At 38.1% G+C, this 20853-nt stretch overlaps 1 long non-coding RNA gene across 1 annotated transcript in view; it reads left to right on the forward strand.

Moving 5' to 3' along the window:
- LOC109461246 (FMR1 neighbor protein) overlaps positions 1–20425 on the forward strand; it is a 34917-nt gene extending 14492 nt beyond the window's left edge. Inside the window, exons 2-6 of the long non-coding RNA XR_002139663.2 lie at positions 2174–2293; positions 5444–5581; positions 6912–7008; positions 18760–18911; positions 20394–20425. This is a non-coding gene — a long non-coding RNA (FMR1 neighbor protein). The remainder of the gene's footprint in view (positions 1–2173; positions 2294–5443; positions 5582–6911; positions 7009–18759; positions 18912–20393) is intronic.
- The last annotated feature ends 428 nt before the right edge of the window (positions 20426–20853 follow it).

Below are 20853 nucleotides of genomic sequence, written 5' to 3' on the forward strand. Positions count from 1 at the left end.
GACACACAATAAAACTGTGTTGAATGAATGTTAAATAAGTGACCATAAGTATGATAAAATATTACTATAATTTTTTTTAACTTGACAAAACGATTCTAAGGTTCATCTAAAAGATTCTTCAGAATTGAGAATAAAATTTTGATAATGAAGTGATTGCCAGATCAGTTATTAAAACATATAACAATATAATATAAATTATAACAGTGGTATCGGTGTATGAACAGATAGATTAGTGGAACAGCGTATAGTAAGTCAAGAAACAGAATATGGTGGTGATGTCATAAGTAGGAAAGGGTGGATTTAATAAATGGTATTAGGACGACTGGAACACAAGGTATTCCTGCTTCATAACATACTCCAAAATATATTTTAGGTGAATTAAAGTTTCAATGTAAAAAGTGACCCTATAGAAGTGTTAGAAGGAAATATTAGAGTGTAGAATGTCTTTCTAAACATGACTCGAAAGGCATTTGATTGCATAAAATGTTTTGAACTTTTCAACTTCCCAAAACACCATAAAAAATATAAAGGTAGCTGGCTAGCTTGAAAAATATTTGGAACATATGGAGCAGATTAAAGGTTACATTCTCTACTCTGCGACAAATGTATGAAAGATGTAAACTCACTGATGACTAAAGCTGCAAATTAAGATAAAAGAGGGACCAGTATTTTAGCCATCAAACTAGAAACAACAGAAAGATGTGGGTGCAAGAAAACTGGCACTTTTCCCCACTACTGGTAAAAGTGTACCTTGGGGCAGCCTCGCTGGAGGGTAGTTTGGTTAAGGTCAAGAGCCATTTCTTAAGAATTTATCCTAAGGGATTTTTTTTTGTGTAGATCTGAAAATATATAGCTCCAGTAATCATCACTGTAGTGTTCTTGACTTTTTTCTAATTGAGGTATAATTAACATATAACATTATATTAGTTTCAGGTCTACAACATAATTTGATTCGATCTTTGTAATGAAATCACCACAATACATCTAGTTAACATCCATTGCAGTGGATAGTTTTTTTTCCTTGTGCTGAGAACTTCTAAGATTTATACTTTTAGCAACTTTTAAATATGCAATATAATAATGTTAACAATAGTCACCATGTTGTATATTACATCCCCATGGCTTATTTATTTTATAACCAAAAGTTTGTGCTTTTTGACCTCTTTCACCCATTTCTTCCACCCACCTCTGGCAACCAACCAATCTGTTCTCTGTATCTATGAGTTCTATGGTGTTCTTTATAATACCAGTAAACTGTAAACCACCTAAATGTTTTCCTTTGGGGGAATGGTTTACTCAGTTATAATAGAGCCATATAATGAAATACTGTGAAGTTATTAAACATAGTGTTGGGAAATATTTAACGATATGGACAATCCATGTTATGAAAACAAAGATGGATATCCTTTCCTCTTATACACTGTTTCCCCCAAAATAAGACCTAGCAGGACAATCAGCTCTAGTGCGTCTTTTGGAGCAAAAATTAACATAAGACCCAGTATTATATTATATTATATTATATTATATTATATTATATTATATTATATTATATCCAGTGTTATATTATGTTATGTTATATTATATTATACTATATAAGACCCAGTCTTATATTACAGTAAAATAAGACCAGGTCTTATATTAATTTTCGCTCCAAAAGACGCATTAGAGCTGATTGTCCGGCTAGGTCTCATTTTGGGGGAAACACGGTATAAGAGGGGATCATGCAAAAGAAACTAAAAGCAGGTCGTTTGAAGTAGTGAAGAAGGAGGCTAAGGAAGGTTTTACAGTGTCTCGCAAGCCTTTGAATTTTATCAGTAAATAAAGAAATCAACATATTTGCCAAGCATTTCTGTAATGGGGTCTGATCTAGTTGGACTACATACTGTTTCCAAGTTGTCAAATGATTGGGCCTCTGAATGTGAATGTTGTTTGTCAGAAGCAAGTTCACCACTGTTAATCAGTTTACAGCATGATGGGATGTGTTGGACTATAGTTTAAGCATTTTGATACTCTGATTATTAATAGTAACTAAGATGTTATGAGATGTAAGTACAATATCTATTAGCTCTTAGACTTGCCATAATTAGTTGAAGCAACGTAATTACTATTAAAAGGTCATAGAGAGTTATAAATGCTTTATATGGTGGTATTAATAGTTTCACTTTTCCTTAAGGATTCTTGAATTCTATGTCTCCAGGTGATTATAACCAGTGGAGTGATGACAATCCTGGTGACCAACCTGTGAAAAAATCTTCTACATGGAACACGATACTAAATTTCGTATTTCCAACAAGTAAGTTCTTGTTTGATTTTTTTCCTCTTGATATCCTTGTTTGGAAAATAGTAGTTAAATGTTTAGTTGGCAGTGTGGCCTACTGGCATTGGAGTAGGATAGACCTGACTCTGTCCTTCACCTTGGGGAAGGTTACCTCTCTGAACAGTGTCCTCATCTTTAACATGAAAATATTTACCACAAAGAATTGCGAGGACAAACAGACGGCATTTTTAATGTGTTTCATAACTGATTGTTATTCATTATAAAATACTTCTCCTTCTCAAATATCTAAACCTTTTACAATTTACCTTAATGGTATTGCCTGAAATTCAGTCACCGACCCAGTTTTGTGAAATCAATATCTTCCGTGGCATTAATCAGGGTTCTGTGTGGCTTTGATGTACGGAATATACCAGATGTTTTCCCATCTGTTTTAATGAAAAAAACTTCAGGTTTCAAGTCACATTGTCTTTTGTGATTCTGTATATAATGGGTTTATCAAGTACATGATGACCCCCGAGAAGGATTAACCACAAATAAACACATTTCACTTTATACAGCATGTGATACCCTTCAAGGAGAATCTTCAACTAAATTGACGTATGTGGATTACAAAGATGAAGCTTTTATTTAAAATCGTACAGATTTATTGTAACAGAATTTGATGTGCAGATAGAAGGACAACGTTATATCCAGTGTTTAATGCCAGACTCTAGCACTGAATTCTTCTGTAACCTTGCATAAATCTCTTTATGTTTCTTTATACTGGTTTCCTCAAGTACAAAACAGGCATTATAACACCTACTACCAATGAATACAGCAAAATAAAAGAGCTCCTTAAATAAATTAAAAATACTGTGAGGGTGCAATTGAGTGGAGAAAGAGAAATCTGAGAAGGTGGTATGTTGTGAAGCTAAAAGAATGATTTAGTGAGTACCAAACTTCGTCATAAACAACAACAATGATTTAAGCTTTAGAGCTTATGAGGATAACAGATTCGAACTGTCCTATCGTTACCTATAGCTACGCTATACAAACACTGAAGCCACCTTTAAAAAGTCTAAATAAGATACTTACCTGCATTTCCAAAATACTCCTCCAACCTGGGCACAGTAAGTTGAGTCAAAATCAATTATATGAGAGAATGTTTTTGCCCAACAAAATCAAACTATTTCGTTTTAAGAAAAACGTCTGACCTAGGTTAATTCAAATCTTTCAAAACAGTGATTAAATATTTAGAAAATATATATGCTGTCTTTTTTGAAAAGAATAACTACAAGTTCATAAAATGTGAAATACTTCTAAGCAATTTATTTCCCTTTTGTGTAATTGAAAATGAACATTCTTCCCACTTCAGCACTAGAACAAAAGGCTGTCGTTTTGTTATCAGGCTGTTTGTAAAAGATTCATCTCTTGTAGATGAAAATGATAACCTTGAGACAGACTGGCATGGAAGCTTGAGAGGTCACATGATTCTTCTCCCTTTGAACAAAATGATATGCTTAAAGCTGATAAAAATTGTTCTGCCCTTTTTAGTCTTTAAAATTACAAGTGTCTCTTAGTAATTTGAGTCTTAAAATTCATTTCAGTATCTTGCATAAAGTCCATCACATGCAATTCAAGTATGAAATAACAGAAGCTCAAATCAGAAGGGACCTTAGAGATCATCTAGTCCAGTCTCTTACAGGTTTTAAAATCTCTTCTATGATTTCCATTCCTGGAAAGTGGTCTTTGTACGACGCCAAATAATGAGGAACTGAGAACGCAAGAAATCCATCCCATCTCTGACCAGGTCCTGTTGATTGTCACCCTTTTCTGGATGTGTGATACCCAACCTGAACGTGGTATTTCAGATACAGCCCAGCCAAAGGAGGAGAGTCACTTGGGGCCTACCCCAGATTTCTTAGCATATATACCATCAAAGTAGGCTAAACCTTCACATGTCCAAAATGTTTGGGAAATGAACATCCAGGCCAACTGGTAATGAATTAAATTTGTGACCTTGTACAAGTTACTTTGATGTGTGTGTGTGTGTGTGTGTGTGTGTGTTTCTGTGTGTGTGTGTGTGTGTGTGTGCATGCGTTTTAATGGAGGTCGTAAATCTCATTTTGAGAGTTGTGAAGATTAGAAATAATGTGTGGAAAGCAAGGTACCTGGCCCAAATAGGGGACCTAGTGAATGGTAGCTATTACTATTTTTACCTTAGCTTCAGGAATTGCCAATCTTTAAAGAAGTGGAATACAGTAAAATATACCAAGAGTTAAAAATAAGCTTATAACCATTACATTGTTCTTTGCTGACGTTGAAGTGGTTTAGCATGACCATAAGACATCAGTTATTACTTTTCTAAGTCTGTAGTTGTTGATGGTATTAGAGATCAAACCGAATCTATGCTGGTCTTAAGGCATCCTGAGGAGGTTTTCTTTTTGAATCATCATCTGATAGCTGCCTTTTTAGTTGTCATTTGTTTCTCTTATAAAGCAGGATAGGAAACAAATCAGCTATTTGAACTTGTGAGTCTTACAGATTCAAATATGGATGAATTTATTGCACTTGCATGAATCTTGGCATTTATGCCATAAATCCTTGCCTATTCAAAGCTATAGTCATCACCTCAGTCCAAAAGGAAGTATCTTAAAACCTATGGTAATGCCAATATGATAAATGTTCACAGAAAGTGGGTCAATACCAGTAGTATCACTTACCTTACTTTCCAGCAGTAAACTGTGTGAATTTTACTTAAATTCATTTCCCTTGATGCGTTTATTGTTCTTCTATACCTTAGTAAAATTGAAGGAGAGGATATCTGTGGTATTATTTTAACAAGGTGTTCGTTTTAAGGGCATTTGGCCTATTCTTGTTCCTTCTGTGTTTTATTTGTACCACTACTACTCAGCTTATGATATGTAGCGCTTTTAACTACCTTACCAATGATTTGTTAACAATCTATGTTTTTCTGCTGTTCATCTATTAATACAATTGAAAGTGTGATGTTAAATAACTGTTGTAATTTTTAGTTCACTCTTATTTTGTCAGCATTCATCGCTATTTGTTATATGTTGTTCAATCTTTTCTTTAACTTTTTTTTTTGTCTCGCAGGAACTATTTAAGTAGGGAAAGTGCTTCTTAATATGCTGAACTCTCTTTCTTGGATTTTATTTCCAAAAGCATGCATTCCGAAGGACAATCAGGAGGTGAAGGCTTGTGATAATGGAGGAGATCTGAAGCCCAGTGCATGTTGGGAAGGCAATTGCTGTTATTCGTCAAGTGCCACTAACTTCAGCTGTTTTGCCCCATTTAAAGATAGTAAGTTCATCTTCTTACATTTATTATATTTCTATTTTTTAATTGAATAAACAGGCACAATGGCATCAATCTAAATTTGGCTCTCCTAGCTTAACACTTAAAGGGGCCTCCCCGCCATATATGTGTGCAGAACGTCCAGAGGTGGTCACGCCTCTATGTATGAGCAGTTTCTGCTTAGCGCTTAGTTGTGACTATGGCGGTTCAAAATTAATCTCATCTTTTCTGTTGCTTTAGTCACTGTCTGTCTTGTCCCAAAGGTTCCAGGCTCTCTGAGATGTGACTCTCAATGCTTGGGAGAAAATACCAATCAGCATGCCTTAGCTTACTTTTCTCTTCCCGTCCCATTTATCTTGTCTTCATCTCAGCGACCATAGACCTAAGTGTTTCTTGTTATGGTTTGTTTCTCTTTGTTTTACTGTTTTTGAATTAGGTTCTTCTGTTAAGATTTTTCTTTCTTTACAAAGTTTTGAGACCTAGACCATCTGTTTTTGCTCCTTTATTTGAATACTGGGGACATATTACCAGTGAGTCCCATGGTGGACATATTTGCTATGATTAAACACTAGCAAATACTGCAAAACGGATGCATGCAAAACAATGTCTTACGTTAATATTGTCACTATTCCATTTATAGCTCTTGGTCGGACATCTAGTATTAATAATGGAAACTGAAACCTGATCATGAATATAATATTAGAATTTTAACATTGTCACATGGTGTTTATAATTCAGTCATCAGTTTAGTCTTTATATTATGTGTGAAGAGACATTTGGTTCTTGTAGAGGGAAAAATTGAACTGTGACTTACAATTCCCCAATCATATTAGAATGCATTTCCAAATAAACACAAGAGTAAAATATGCTTATTCACCTGCAAATTCTTGATTTCTTGTTTAATTTAATGTTTTATAATTTGGAGGTAAACATTTAAGAAGTCATTCCTTTATCACATTAACCATTCATAGATTAATTCACTCTTTGAATGCTCTAGGATGTATAACATATGGCTGAGGAGAAAACACACTTATGCCATAGGAAGAAATAGAGAGTCTGAATCGTAATAATCTGTTAACAGAAACAGTACAATCATTTTGTTAAGGCTTCCATTGGGAGGCACGTATTTCAAATGTAGTCTTGAGTTGCGTTTCAAGAGCATTTCATAAACTCCTGCTACTTACAGAGTAGCAAGGATATTTACCTGTCCGATAAGAATACCTCCTTATTTTACATTACTAACAGATAGGTTTTGAAGTAAAGACTTTATGAAAGAGTTCAGATTTGATTCTCTTGCTTAAGTCCTAAAACTAACAGGATATAATTAAACCAACAGAACCCGCGCAGAGGCTTCGCTTGTTTGTGTTTGGTATGATCAGCCTGATCAGCATGGGATGTGTGCCCATTTATTTCTTTGTTCTTTGTCGGAACAGGTAAGCAAACATCAACTTTTATTTTATTTATTTTTTTAATAATTTATTTTATTAAATTTATTGGGGTGACAAGTGTTAGTGAAATTACATAGATTTCAGGGGTACAATTCTGTAATACATCATCTATAAATCCCATTGTGTGTTCACCACCCAGAGTCAGTTCTCCTTCCATCACCATATATTTGATCCCCCTTATCCTCATCTCCCACCCCCCACCCCCACATCAACTTTTATTTGCTAATTGCTGAGTATATGTGGATATTTCTGTGTAGACGCATTCATTCATATGCTCCAGAAACACTGGGATTATGTTTGGGTCTCTTTCGTTTAAAAGAAGGTAGGTTTGGGGGAAACCTAGAAGTAGAATTGCCATAATATTTTTTAAAACACAGGTTATTTTGTTTTCTCCATAAATGTAAGACATCTTCTTGTGTAGTCTGTACCTTCCCTCATCAAATAAAATCCCAATGGGAAGGCAAAGTACATCAGTGAGTTGGGGGTGTGTGGAGTAGAGATGGTTATTAACTGCAAATCAGAAGAATTCCCAGAAATGTTCATTTCCATCCAGTAGATGGCCATCGACATTTGGGTCTTGAAGCCTTGATCTGTCTTCAAGCCAATTTGTATCAGATTTCCCCTTAGCATCTTATACAAAATCTCAGTGGGCTATTGGCATGATGCTTCTAGATTTTCTTTTTTCTGATAGCTCCCCACCTACTTGGACAGAGTGAGTGTGGAGGTAGAGAGCAGGGCCAAGACTAAGGTGGGGTGAGTGAGGTACTTGGAACACAAAATTTAAGGAGGTTTGTGCAGGTGCAGGGATGGCACTGAGAGTAAGTACCTCCTTAAATTTTCAGGTAAAGAGAAGATGCCTATTGAATATTAAACACCTTTGATATTTTTATTTGAGTTAATGAGAAATTGGTATTTGAGTTACCAAAATTTGTTTAGCTTTCACTAGAAGATTTAGTCTATACATGTTACCTAATTTTCCATAAAGATCATTAAATCTTTTTTTTTTTAATTTTCTGGACATTTTCCTTGAGTCTGATGAATCTGTCATGTTCATCATTGTATCTTCCATGTATAGCAAGGTGCCTCATATGCAATGGAAGCTTAGTATATTTTTGTTGAATAAATCAACGGTTGAACAAATAAAGAAAACGGGATGGAGTTGCCTAGCCTGGAAGGCAGTCCTATAATAATTTAAGCTTTCTCATCGCTTACATCACTTTCTCAGACCATTTTGAAGACACTGTTGGGTCACAGCCTTTCAGCTCTTCCAGTATGTATATGACTGTCAATTCTTTTCTCAGTTTTCACTTGGTTTCCTATACTGAGTGGGCAATGTCTCTTCCTAGGCTGCTCTCCTTTCCTTTCTTTTCCCAGGTGATTGGGAATAGGAGTGGAATTTTTGACTCCTTCCTCATCCCTCTGAAGCTTGATATTATATAAGAGATCACCCATATATGAAAATGAAATTATATTTGCTAGAAACCGATGGCTAGGCTAATGCTATGCAATTTAGAGTGTCTTGTATAATAGGCCTTGCATGATCATTTCATTATGGCCCCTCTGTTGTGTCTCTGCCAAGGATTTTATGGGGCTGCTCAGGTACACTGGGTTTTTCTCTAAAAAGAATTCCAAAGGATTATCCCCTGACAGGAATATATTTTCTTCTTTCTACATAATACGGACTGCTTAAGAGACTGGAAAAATGTAAATAGTATATATATTGACCACTATAAATTTTGGTTTACTATGAGTTTTTTTGTTTATCTGTTTATTTGTTTTACTATTTTCCGTAAGAGTGGTATGTTCCTTCAGCCATCCTGAGCTGCTTGTTACAACCCCAGAGCAAGTGTCAGTTTCATCTTGCTGCTTAGCTGAATTTCCAGGAACAATGGGTGGTTTAGGGTGATTGGGGCACAGTCAGCTTTTCCTGGTGAGCTGATTTTAGAGGCAAGGGGGATAATTGTGTTAGAAAAAAGATCTTATCCTTGATACAAAACAAGGAGCTTAAATGGAGTCCAAAGCCTGCTAACCCCTCTTTTGGAGGGCAAGATGTCTCTTTAGAACTATCACCTTAACTCACTTCCTGTTCATGTCAAAGAATAAAGAGGTAGATCAAATATTACAGTTGGTGAAATAAATGACCCCAGAAAGTGAAATAGGATGATACAACAGTAAAGTCAGTCTGTAGTGGTTTAAAAAAGAAAAGGAAGAAGTCAAATACAGTTGTTTGTCTAAACAGAAGGGCTAAAAGCCAAATGCACATCTACTGGACCATGATCTAGGCCTTTTGTTGGAAGAATTCTTGAGGTATTGGAAGGTACTCTTGAGCTCCTCCCCTTGTTGGGTCCTGCCCTATGCATTCAGTTATACATTCCTTCAGGAAAACGCTGCTGCAGCTCTCGTCTCTCGGCCTTCAACTGATATTTTAACATCCCCCAGCTCCTGCAATGTAGACAATGCCTTTTACTTACAAGTCACCTGAGGACCTAACAACCAGCGAGAGTTGTAGGGATGAAAAAATGAGAATATGAGCAGGTAGGAGAAATGAAAGTGACTCAGATGAAGAGGATAATCACTTTCCAGAGCCAAACATACATATTGCGCTCTTTGGGTGCCTACTTCATGATTTCCACAATTGATCGTATTTAGTCACTGTTTGTGCTAAGTAATGTGGAGGATACAGAAATGTCTGAGACACAGGCCCTACTTATAAGGAGCTTGCATCTGCCTTAAAATGAATCTCAAGCATGACACGTTCAATAATATAAGATGGAATATAATTAAGAACTAAAATGAGTGGTGGCAATAACTTTGAAAAGTTCCGAGGCAGGGTGAGCACAGATAAAATTTCAGGATATTGGTGGGAGGAGAGGATAGGAGGAGGGAGGGACCCCTGGGGGCTACTTACGGGGTTGGTCACGTTCTCTTCCTCAAGCTAAACTATGGACACAGGTGTATATATTATTGCTATTTTTTGTAGCCTTAACATAAACTATGAAATTTTTGAATGTGTTTAATGTTAACTAAAGGAATATTAAAACCCATTCACTGATTGCAATTAGGTACAAAATGTGCATCCTTACGAAAGATGGTAAGAAAGCATGTACATAAGTAACAGTTACCATTAGAAGGGTGAAATTATGGGCAGTTTGTCCTTTCATGTTCTCTCATTTCCAAATGTTCTATTAAGTGCTTACTGTACAATTTTTAAAAAAGAAAGAAAAGAAAGGAACGTTAAAGACAGCTGCCATCATAGGACGAGTTAAGTGTCCAGGGGAGGGAGTACCATTGGTTGAGAGAATGATAGCCTTCACCGCTGAGGCAGAAGGGCAGGTGGACTTAACACGTAAAAGGAATGCATTTGGAAAAATTAATCAGTCCAAAATAAATGAATAAATAAAAGCTCCGAGGTGGTTGGTGAGAATTGGGATGAGTGGGGGAGGGCAGGGTGGGCTCCACGCGGGAAGTGCTATTTGAGCTGGGTTTTGAAGGGAGGACAACATTTGGGTTTGAGGGGGAGGAGCCCCGCCACAGAATTCATTACACCCAGTTAGAGTCTCCTCTGTATAAACCCCTTCACTGTTTGTCATTTCTAAGCAGAGATAACTGAACTTTGCCCCCGGGATACTCTATCACCAACTTTCTAGCTCACCACAGCCATTTGACTGGAGGTCAGGTGTGACAGGAACACAGAGAACTCAAGCCAGCCCGGACTGGTTGTACATTCTAATACAGGGAGCAGAGAGCATTAGTGCAAAGCTGTGGAAGAATTTGCTGCTGATAGCCTTATTAAACTTGCGTATAAGATGTGTTTGGAAATTCATTGCATCCTCAAGGTTAAGATGTATTTTCATTCTCGTTAGTAAGGATCACAATCCTCATTAGGTTTGGGTGTCACTGGTAGGTTTAAAACTTACGTACTTATGTAGGGAGGGGGTGGCCGGTTAGCTCAGTTGGTTAGAGCATGGTACCAGTAACACCAAGGTTGCCGGTTCGATCCCCACAGGGGCCACTGTGAGCTGCGCCCTCCATAAAAAAAGGGGGGTGAATTGTATGGCGTGTGAATTATATCTCAATAAAGCTGTTACAAAATATTTGAAAAGAAAGACTTACGTAGATACAAAGGAAAGAACAGATCAGGTGGATGGGGACAAAAGAAAGCCGGGGAGGGGGGCTTTAGAGGGAGAGAGGAGAATGAGGGTGGCATAGTAATAGAGTGCCAATAACAGCCTGAGTGCCAAATTCAGTTTCTGATCTTTATTTGTTTTTAGATAAAGTTTAATCTGTATGCGTATGTTAGTTAAGCGTCTGTGCATTATATAGAGATATGATAGTTGAGTGTGTACATAGCTTTGGTAAGGTGGGAACTTCAAACATTATAATACCGTGCCTGTTAAACTCAGATTAAGTGTGTTTTCATGTTCTTCTTCTTCCCATCAGATTGAATTTGTAATTTTGAAATCAGGAAAAATTCAGAACTGTCTTAAAATGACAAAACTGTGTTTCCTTTCAATTAATGAGTCATGTGTGTGTCTTTTTTTAAAGATGGTGGAGCATCTGATACCCAGATAGCGCATTCCCCATACACTTTCCCCCATCCAATGATGCGACTTGCCAGATGGCCATTCCTGAAAATTTCTACATTTAGACAAATCCTCCTGCGTGATTCTCTGTATTGTAATGTGGTTTTCATTATGCAGATAGTCTTAATACCACTTACTTTCTTAAAATGGGAGGTAAAGAATTGGGAATAAATGTGACAAAAATTGCCTAAAAAATCATCACCCATTGAATTTTAAAAATGGGCATTTACATTTTCAAATCCCCATGTTTGTGTGTTTCATTATATAGTACACTGTAATTAGTAATGTTATTTTGAAAAAAAAACTTTATGCAGTAATTAGCCAACTGCTGCAAGGTTTGAAGTTCCGAGGATTATATACATATTAATTCAGAGAAAGGAAATAAAGCCTATAAATTTTAAAAGTATGGCTAGGCCCTAAGACCCTTCATAAAATATTATCAGATGAAAACGTGAGCAAATTGGAACCCTGCTCTAACATGAGTCACTATGGATTTGAAATTTGCAGAAAGCCAGTTCTTTTTGGACCCTGTTCAAGGTAACTTAGTTTCTTAAATAATGAGAACCTCATTATATGTGGATGATATGTCTGAGGTTTTCCCATTGCAAGGACTCTGAGGGCAGCATTTGAGAATTTTGCAATACTAGATACTATTAAAAAGAACAGTTTGTTTCCAAGTAACTAATAACCTCACTGCCAAATGTAGTGGCTTGTTCTCAGTTCCCATCCAACTTGACCTTTTTATGTCACTGTTGACTGCTCCCTTCTTGAAACTTTCCTTCCTTGGATTTCATTGTTCCCCTTATCATTCTGATCCATCACAATTCGCTTTTCTTTGTCCTCCCAACTGTGGTTGTTTTCCAAAGCCTTATTCTTACCTGTCAGAGAATATTACAAGTATGTAGCAGAAAGTACATTTTAAAAAGCTCTGTGTTGTACTTCTGCCTTGACTACCGGTTTTATGGTGAGCCTAACTTTTTTTGGTATTGGTTTTCTCATAAAATTAGAGTGGAGAATTGAGTTAGGTAATTTTGAAGGTCTTTTCTAACCATAATATTCTGTGCTTCTCTGGGTGAATGACTCTTAAATCTGAATCCCCAAATCCTCACCGCTACCTGTTCCATCTCCACCTGCCCTCATGAATTAGGTGTTCTGTTAGTACTTCAAAGGCAATATGTGCAAAATTGAACTTGTCTTCTTTTTCTTTCAAATCATCTCACCTTGACACCTGTTCATTTCTGTCAGTGATTTCTTTAGTCTCACACGCTAGGAACCTTGGAGTCATCTGTGACTATTTACTTTCCTTTATCCTTAATATATCATCTATTCTCTTAGTCTCCCTCTCATTTTTTTTTTTTTTTTTTTGATTTTCTTCGGAATGAGTCTGGGATTTGCCTCTTTTCCCATTTCATTGTCACAGCTTAGTCCAGGTCTGGTATGCTTTCAACTATTGTCCTGGGTAAGTGGTTTCAGGAGAAGAGCAAAAGGGAACCAAGAGGTATTAGTTTGCTAGGGCCGCTATAACAAAACGCCACAGGCTGGGTGGGTTAAACAATAGACATTTGTGTTCTCCCTGTTCTGGAGGCTAGAACTCCATGATCAAGGTGCCAGCTGGTTTGGTTTCTGGTGAGGGCTCTCTTCCAGGCTTGTGGATAACCACGTTCTTGCTGTGTGCTCACATGGCCTTTCCTTGATGCATGCAAGAGTGGGGGGAGAGAGAAAGAACATGCTTTCTGGATTTTAGTAAAAGTAGATACATACATAAAAATAAAACCCCAAACATTAGTTTTTATAATGATACTAATTCTACCGATTGGGTCCCCACCCTTATGACCTCATTTAATCTTAATCACTTCTTTGGAGGCCCCGCACTGGGAGTTAGGGCTTCAACATATGAATTTTAGGGGAACAGTCAATTCATACCACAAGGCTAGCTAGCATCCGCGGGCAATGGCAGGATTGGGAGCCAAGGAGGGCATCAGAGATACCCAATCCAAAGCGTTTATACAAGAGAGACAGTAACTGGGATGGAGCTGCAAGTGGGGCTTGGGAGATGGCTAGGAGTTGGGTCTTGGGGAAGTTTCCTGGCACTTCCATGGGAATGTATGGCTGTACCCTTGGGAAGGAGGGAATGACTAAGGGTGCTGGCCAGCCCAGTTTGGACATATACCTGGACTCCTAGTCTACTCTCTTTCTAATCCATCACTTAAAGTCCTGCCAGATGTATCTTTCTAAAATAGCAGGGATTCCAATCTGTCTTCTGAGTTCCTTGCGTTTTCTACTATAGAAAATAGGAAGAGAAGAAATGGAGGTAAAACACAATGGCATCTTACTGCTTCAGGTCTACTCAAAGGGCTGTGGCTTTCAATGTTATCTGTATTGGACTCATCCTATAACTCCAGTAATGTGTCTCAGAACACTCTGTGTATCTTTTGCTCCAGCCAGGGAGCTCCCTTTACTTTCTCGGCATACCCCAGGCTTTAGTCTTGCCTCTGCTCTTTACTTAGCCCATGTTGCTTCCAGATCTTGGGACTGTTCTTCTTGGTCATCTTTACTTACTTGAGTTCTTTCTGACCTTCAAATTGCAGCTGTCCAAACTCTCCCATGAAGGATTTTGCAACTGGTCCAGGTCCCAGTGTTTTCTCTTTTCTTGGAACCTTTTGCAGTGCTTGTATTCATATCCACATAATCTAACATAATTATACTTTGTTCCTCGGTATTAGTTTTCTTTCTCTGGCTAAATTGGAACTCCCATGAGGATAAGAGGCATACTTCTCTGAGTCTAGAGCTATACCAATATCATCATTATTATCCCCTGGGGACACATAAGAAATGCGTGTTCTCAGGCCCCACCGCAGATCTACAGAATCAGAAATTTTGAGTTTAAAGCTCAGCAATTTCTGTTTTACAATCCCAACCAGTGATTTTCATGCATTAATACATCCAGGTTTGAGAACCACTGGTCTCTAAACTATGTGGTAGGCAGCTCAGTAAATAATGATTGGAATGATCTAATTAGTTATTTCTGTGGATTTTCTATCTTTGTGATGTTGCAAATGAGAAGTAAACTTATAAAATTTACTGTCTATAAAATTGATGTTATGTTTTTAACTATCTTAAAGAATATGTATTTATTCTGTCATCCCAATTAACTTAGATAGATAGATAGATAGATAGAGAGAGAGAGAGAGAGAGAGAGAGAGATAGATAGATAGATAGATAGATAGATAGATAGATAGATTTAGTTTGTTAAGAAACATAGGAAAATCAACCCACTAGACCAGTGTCTCTCAAACTCTGGTCTGTAGATGGCTTCTATGGAAGTAACCTTGGGAATATTTAATAATACAGATGCCCAGATCATACCCAAGAGATTCTGATTTAATAAACCCGTGGTTTGGTCCTGAAATGTGTCTTTTTTTTTTTTTTTTTTACAGCAGTGCACATGAATCTAGCATGCAGGCCATTTGGAAGTCCACTGGACTCTCCCATTCAGCCATTTATTCATTCTTTTTTTTTTTTTTTTATAATTTTTTTTTATTGGGGGAGGGGAACAGGACTTTATTGGGGAACAGTGTGTACTTCCAGGCCTTTTTTCCAAGTCAAGTTGTTGTCCTTTCAATCTTAGTTGTGGAGGGTGCTGTTCAGCTTCAAGTTGTTGTCCTTTCAGTCTTAGTTGCGGAGGGCGCAGCTCAGCTCCAGGTCCAGTTCCCGTTTCTAGTTGCAGGGGGCGCTACCCACCATCCCTTGCAGGACTCGAACCGGCAACCTTGTGGTTGAGAGGACGCACTCCAACCAACTGAGCCATCCGGGAGCTCAGTGGCAGCTCAGCTCAAGGTGCCGTGTTCAATCTTAGTTGCAGGGGGCGCTGCCCACCATCCCTTGCAGGACTCGAGGAGTTGAACCGGCAACCTTGTGGTTGAGAGCCCACTGGCCTATGTGGGAATCGAACCGGCAGCTTTCGGAGTCAGGAGCATCGAGCTCTAACCGCCTGAGCCACCGGGCAGGCCCCATTTATTCATTCTTTCTGCCGACAGTTGTTGAGCTCCTCCTTTGTTCCAGGCACTTGGTAGCAGTTGCATTCTTCTCCATTTGATCATCTTCCTGGGCAGTTGCACTGTCCATATCGTGAGCCATCTAACCCCATAGCGCCAGAGTTCCCTACTGGACTCAGTTCTAAGGAGTCTCTTCTGTACTCTGCATGGGCCACCCACTTTTCACACCCATAATCCTGAACTTTGACGTTCATCAAAAATTGAACCTCTGAGTCTCTGAATTCTTAAACTTGAAAATCCTACTTTTTAACCAATGAAGAAAACCTTGTCCTTGAGATTTTTCCTGCCTTTGCTCTTGCTACACCTGTTCTCACTGAGACCTCCATGGTCTTTAACTCTTGTTTTTCTCTGGTCTTCCATCTTTTTAATATCCTCTGATTTTTTTTTTTTTTTTAAATCCAGCCTGGATCCTATTGCCTGATACATTACCGAATCCATTCTTTCTGAATCCTTTGTTTCTTTGAAACTGAATCCACACCACTTCTTTGCCTCTAGATCAAGGCTCCTCGGAATTCCTAGAGATAAGAATTCCCAAACTGTATGCATCGGTGTCACTAGAAATTCCCAGTGGGCCCACTCGGTGTTTCCAGCCAGGATGTAGACCTCAGCTTATATGTCACCTCCTCCAGGAAGCTGATCCCAAACCTCCTGCCCAAACTGGGTCAGGCTTCTTCCTGTTTGTCTCCTACCAATCTGCTGACCTCTACTTGGATTATCTCAATGTGATATAATTATCAGCCTATATCTGTGTCTTCCTTTCTAAATTTTAATCTCCTTGAGGGCAGATCCGATGCCTTAGTCATCTTTATGCCGATAGTCTTTAGAATAGTGTTTTTCTCTTAATTGAGCAAATATGTCAGTGTGTGAATGAATATGGGATAAGTTCCATACAATTGCTGGCCAGAAGATACGACATTTTATATGAAAAGAAGAAAATCACCTCTAGGACACCGAACAAATCTTTTCACCTCTACTTCCCACCTTGGGCATTCTCATTAGATATTGGGCAGAATATCTAAGTTTGGGTCTCAGTAATGAATGTTAGAAGGCTGAACCTAAAACGAAGTCCTTTGCAGTGGGTTTTGAAATAATAAGGCTGTCACATTTTTCTTTGTTAATTAAGGTAAAATGTTCACTATTAAACTTAAAATAATAAAATCTGCGGATAAAGAAAACATAGTCATTTTAATTACGTGAAGTAAGATATATTGAAGTCACAGCATTAGAAAAAAGTATGTCCCCAATTTCTTATCTAAAATTCTGAAATTCAAACATTCTGCAAACTTAAAGCTTTTTTCCTAACTCATTTGACCGCCAACTCTGATCTGACTTGACCTGACATACTTTCTAGTTGCTATTTAATGCTTTGAGTGAATATTTATATATTTTGTTGTAGAAATATTGCTGTTTGATCATGAGATGCTGCCTCAGATCCCATGGGAGTATCATGGGAGTATCAAGTATATTCAGTTTATCATGTGATATTGCCTTTCTAAAATCGAAAATATTCTGCACTCTGAAACACATCTGGCCCCTAAGGGACTGAGAACTATGTAGTTGTTTTAGTTATTATTTTTTGAGACTGTAGTTAACAGTACTGCAACATTAAGAGGCTGTAGGTACATTATATAAATACAGTTTTGGCCTTCACCCAGTATTTCATTTATGCCTGGTGACATTTTTATGATTAATTGAGGAAAAAGTGTTTATTTGCTTTATCTGTCTTACCTAGTATAGCTCAGTGACAACCCAGTAATGTAGTTTGAGGGGAGAAAAGTGAGCATTACCTTCAAAGTCATCATTTCTGAGACAGGCTTATCTATCTGGGCCCCACATACTCAGAACCTGGTTGCTCTGTGTAGCTAAGTAGCCCCGTCAGGGACCAGGTATCCTATTCTGTACACTGCCTAGCATTGAGCTGAGGATAGGAGTATGCATTTGTCATTGCCTCTTCATAATATTATATCCAAATCTTTCTCTTTTGGATTTCCATCCTTACCTGTGCTTTGAGCATTCCTGTTTTTCTCCTTGGCTTGTGTTTAGGTCTTTAGAAAGTGAAAGCTGTATAAACATAAAAATCAGCTAATATTTCCTGAGCCCTAATTTGTTCCCAGGCTCTGTGGGGTAGGTAAGACTCTCACCTGAAGTTATTTCCAAGCTCCAAGGGAAACAGAGACAGGTTAGCATAGTGGGTGAGAGATTGTGCTTGAGGTTCAGGCAGGTCTGGATTTGAATCCTGGCTCCACTCCTGAGTCACCTGGTGACCTTGAGCAAGTTACTTTCTTTCTTGGTGCCTCAGTTTCCCCATCTGAAAAATGGACATGATGGAAATGGTACCTGCCTCATCAAGTCCTCATGCAGATTAAATAAGACTGTGTGTATGAAGCGCTTCTACACAGGCCTTGGCATGTAGGAAGTCTATCATATTTGTTATTACTAATTCTTATTCGCTAATGCTGTGGTGTGGTCTATGGGAAAGTCTGTACTTCAGAGTCAGACAGACCAGGGTTCAAATGCTAGCATCTCCATTCACCAGCCAGGTGTGACGTAGGGTGAGTTATCTTACCTCTGTAAGCCCCAGTCGAACCATTTGCAAAATAGGGAACATAATATCCACCTTACAGGATTGTTGTGAGGATTAAATGAGAAAAATTATAAAGTGTCTAGCCACGTTCTTGGCCTATGACAGGCTCTCAATTGCCCCCCTCCATCCACTGTCCACACAAGTGCAAGGAAGTGAGGACTGAAAACCAAATGATAACCATAATGAGTGAAAGGGCAAAATAATACATAAGCTGGGTCTTGAAGAGTGGGTGGCGTTGATGTCAGCAGAGGGAACCAGGACGGTATTCCTGTTGCGGAGAATCAAATGATGAAAATGGTTCTGTACAGAGTAATAATAATGGTTACAAAGATAAATAGGAGTGGGCCCAATGTAATGCTCTTGATCAGATTTATTACATTTCATGAGTTAAACCATCAGGTGGGAATACGGAAACAGTTATGTGAGCAAATAGCCTTTTTCTTATAACTCGCCATTTTTATTGTTCTATCACTGTTGAGAAATAAGGTTTTACTTCAAACTTTTAATATTACAGCACTTGGGCCAATGCTTTACGAAGAAAAATTGACAAAGCTTTCAAGGATTTTAAGGCGCGAAGAAACAGACAAAGGAGGGATACTGAAATGTTGGGATTGGAGATGGAAGATGAGGAGGAGTTTATTGAAAGAAAGGAGGACGAAACCAAAGGTAATTCACAATAAGATACCAAGTTGGAGTAATTGATATGTGATTCTTATTACCATCATCTTGGGTCAGTCGATGCTTGTTTTTTACCCCACAAATGTTTAGACCATGGGAATATCAGCTTCTGGAATGATATCATCATTAGGGATATTTGGAAGGGAGGAAGGTGGTCAAGAAATGCACTGAGTTGTCTGAGCACCATGTTATTTGTTATATATGGTTCAGCCCTTCAGGGGAAACAAAGAAATGGAATCTGGCCTCTCTGACTCTGAGGCTCCATGACGGACACTTCCGCTAAATAAGGGCCGTAGTCCCCCACGTATGTTGACCATACCCTGTATCCATGGGGAAGGAGCCTAGCCTCAGGAGTCTGACATATCGGGGATCGAATCCTAGATTTCAGCTGTTAGTTTCAGCTCCCTGCCCCTCAAACTCACACAATGCAGTTTTAGAAGAGGTTGACGGAGGGCATCCCAGAATCATGCACCAGGACCTACCTGGGCCTTCCTTGTGCAAGATTACATACTCCCCAACCTTGGCTTGGGTCTCTTCCTCCTACAATAATTGTGAAGGGGCCAAGTAAGAATAAAATGGTTGGTAGGAAAGAGGTATACTTCAGGGAATAGGGTAGTGGACTGGGAGTCAGGAGACTCAGGTCATTAACTAGTGGCGTTTCCATGGGCAAGTAACGCAACCTTTCAACTGCTTAATGCAATCAGCTGAGATTTTTGTGTAGTTTAAACAAAATAATGTAGGTGCAAATGCTTTGAAAATTGCAATGTGTTGTTCAACTGTAAGGTGTTCATTTCTAGCCTCAGTTACAAAGAAGCGGAGGAGTGGAATAACAGGCCATTGAATTTTGTGTCAGGAGACTGACTCTAGTCCCAGTTATACCATAATAGTGGGAGCTTTGGCAAGTCCCTTAACTTTCCTGGGTCTCAGTTCACCAAGCTGTAAAATGAGAGGTTGGGGCTAGATGAGTAAGAAAAGTGATTATCTCGGAAGAAACAAAAGAAAATACTTACATAAGGTATTATATGTGTACGTGTGTGTATATTATTCACGAAGGTAATAAGTATATATAATAATCATACATGTATATTATTGCACATACCTCTATATTACTTTGTATAAATGTGACGCAATGAACACATGCACATATATGCACACACACCTGCACACATATATGACATTACAACTAGATGAACAAAACTTGATTTCTTTGGGCCATTCACTGGGGCATGGAAGTTATCCCTGTTATTCAAAACTGGTCATTGTAGTGGTATTTGCAATAGTGTATCTTGTCTGTATGCCTCACAGTAATGGAAGATGATACACTGGTAAACTGAAAACACGTACGTTAATCATGACATTAAATATAGAGAGTTTAAGAATCTTGTTGATCATTTCCTTTTATAACAAAGCGTGATGTGTGTCTACCAGTCCTTTCATGTTGTTGAGCTCTCCTTCCCTTTTTTCCCATAGCATTACTTAACAAGTGAGAAGACAGCAAACCATTCGGAGCACAGGAGACTGTCTCAGTCATCCAACCCCGATGGAGAGTTTTACGACAACAGTTAGTTCCTATTGTTGTCATGTTTTCTTTAGAATATAAAATAAAGTTGATAGTTCTGTTTTTGTGCATCAAACCAGAATCCGGATTCTTTTTATTCAAAATAGTTTCTACGGAATGTTTAAAAACCATATGAAGAGCACTGGTGGTATTTGAGGTCCTGGATAGTGATGTGATTTGTGCAACTTGGGTTATGTTATCAACACATACTTCAGTTGGCATTAAATAAGGCAGAGATTTCATGTTATTTACCTTCCAGCAAAGTGGATGAAAAAACCAGAGATCATTTTCACTGTATATGATGCTCTGTTTATTTTGAGGGAAAGAGGTAAAAATATTTTTAGCGTTCTTCATTTTATTTTATATTTTATA

This window comes from Rhinolophus sinicus, chromosome X, assembly GCF_036562045.2.
Source record: "Rhinolophus sinicus isolate RSC01 chromosome X, ASM3656204v1, whole genome shotgun sequence".
In the NCBI taxonomy this organism is placed as follows: domain Eukaryota; kingdom Metazoa; phylum Chordata; class Mammalia; order Chiroptera; family Rhinolophidae; genus Rhinolophus; species Rhinolophus sinicus.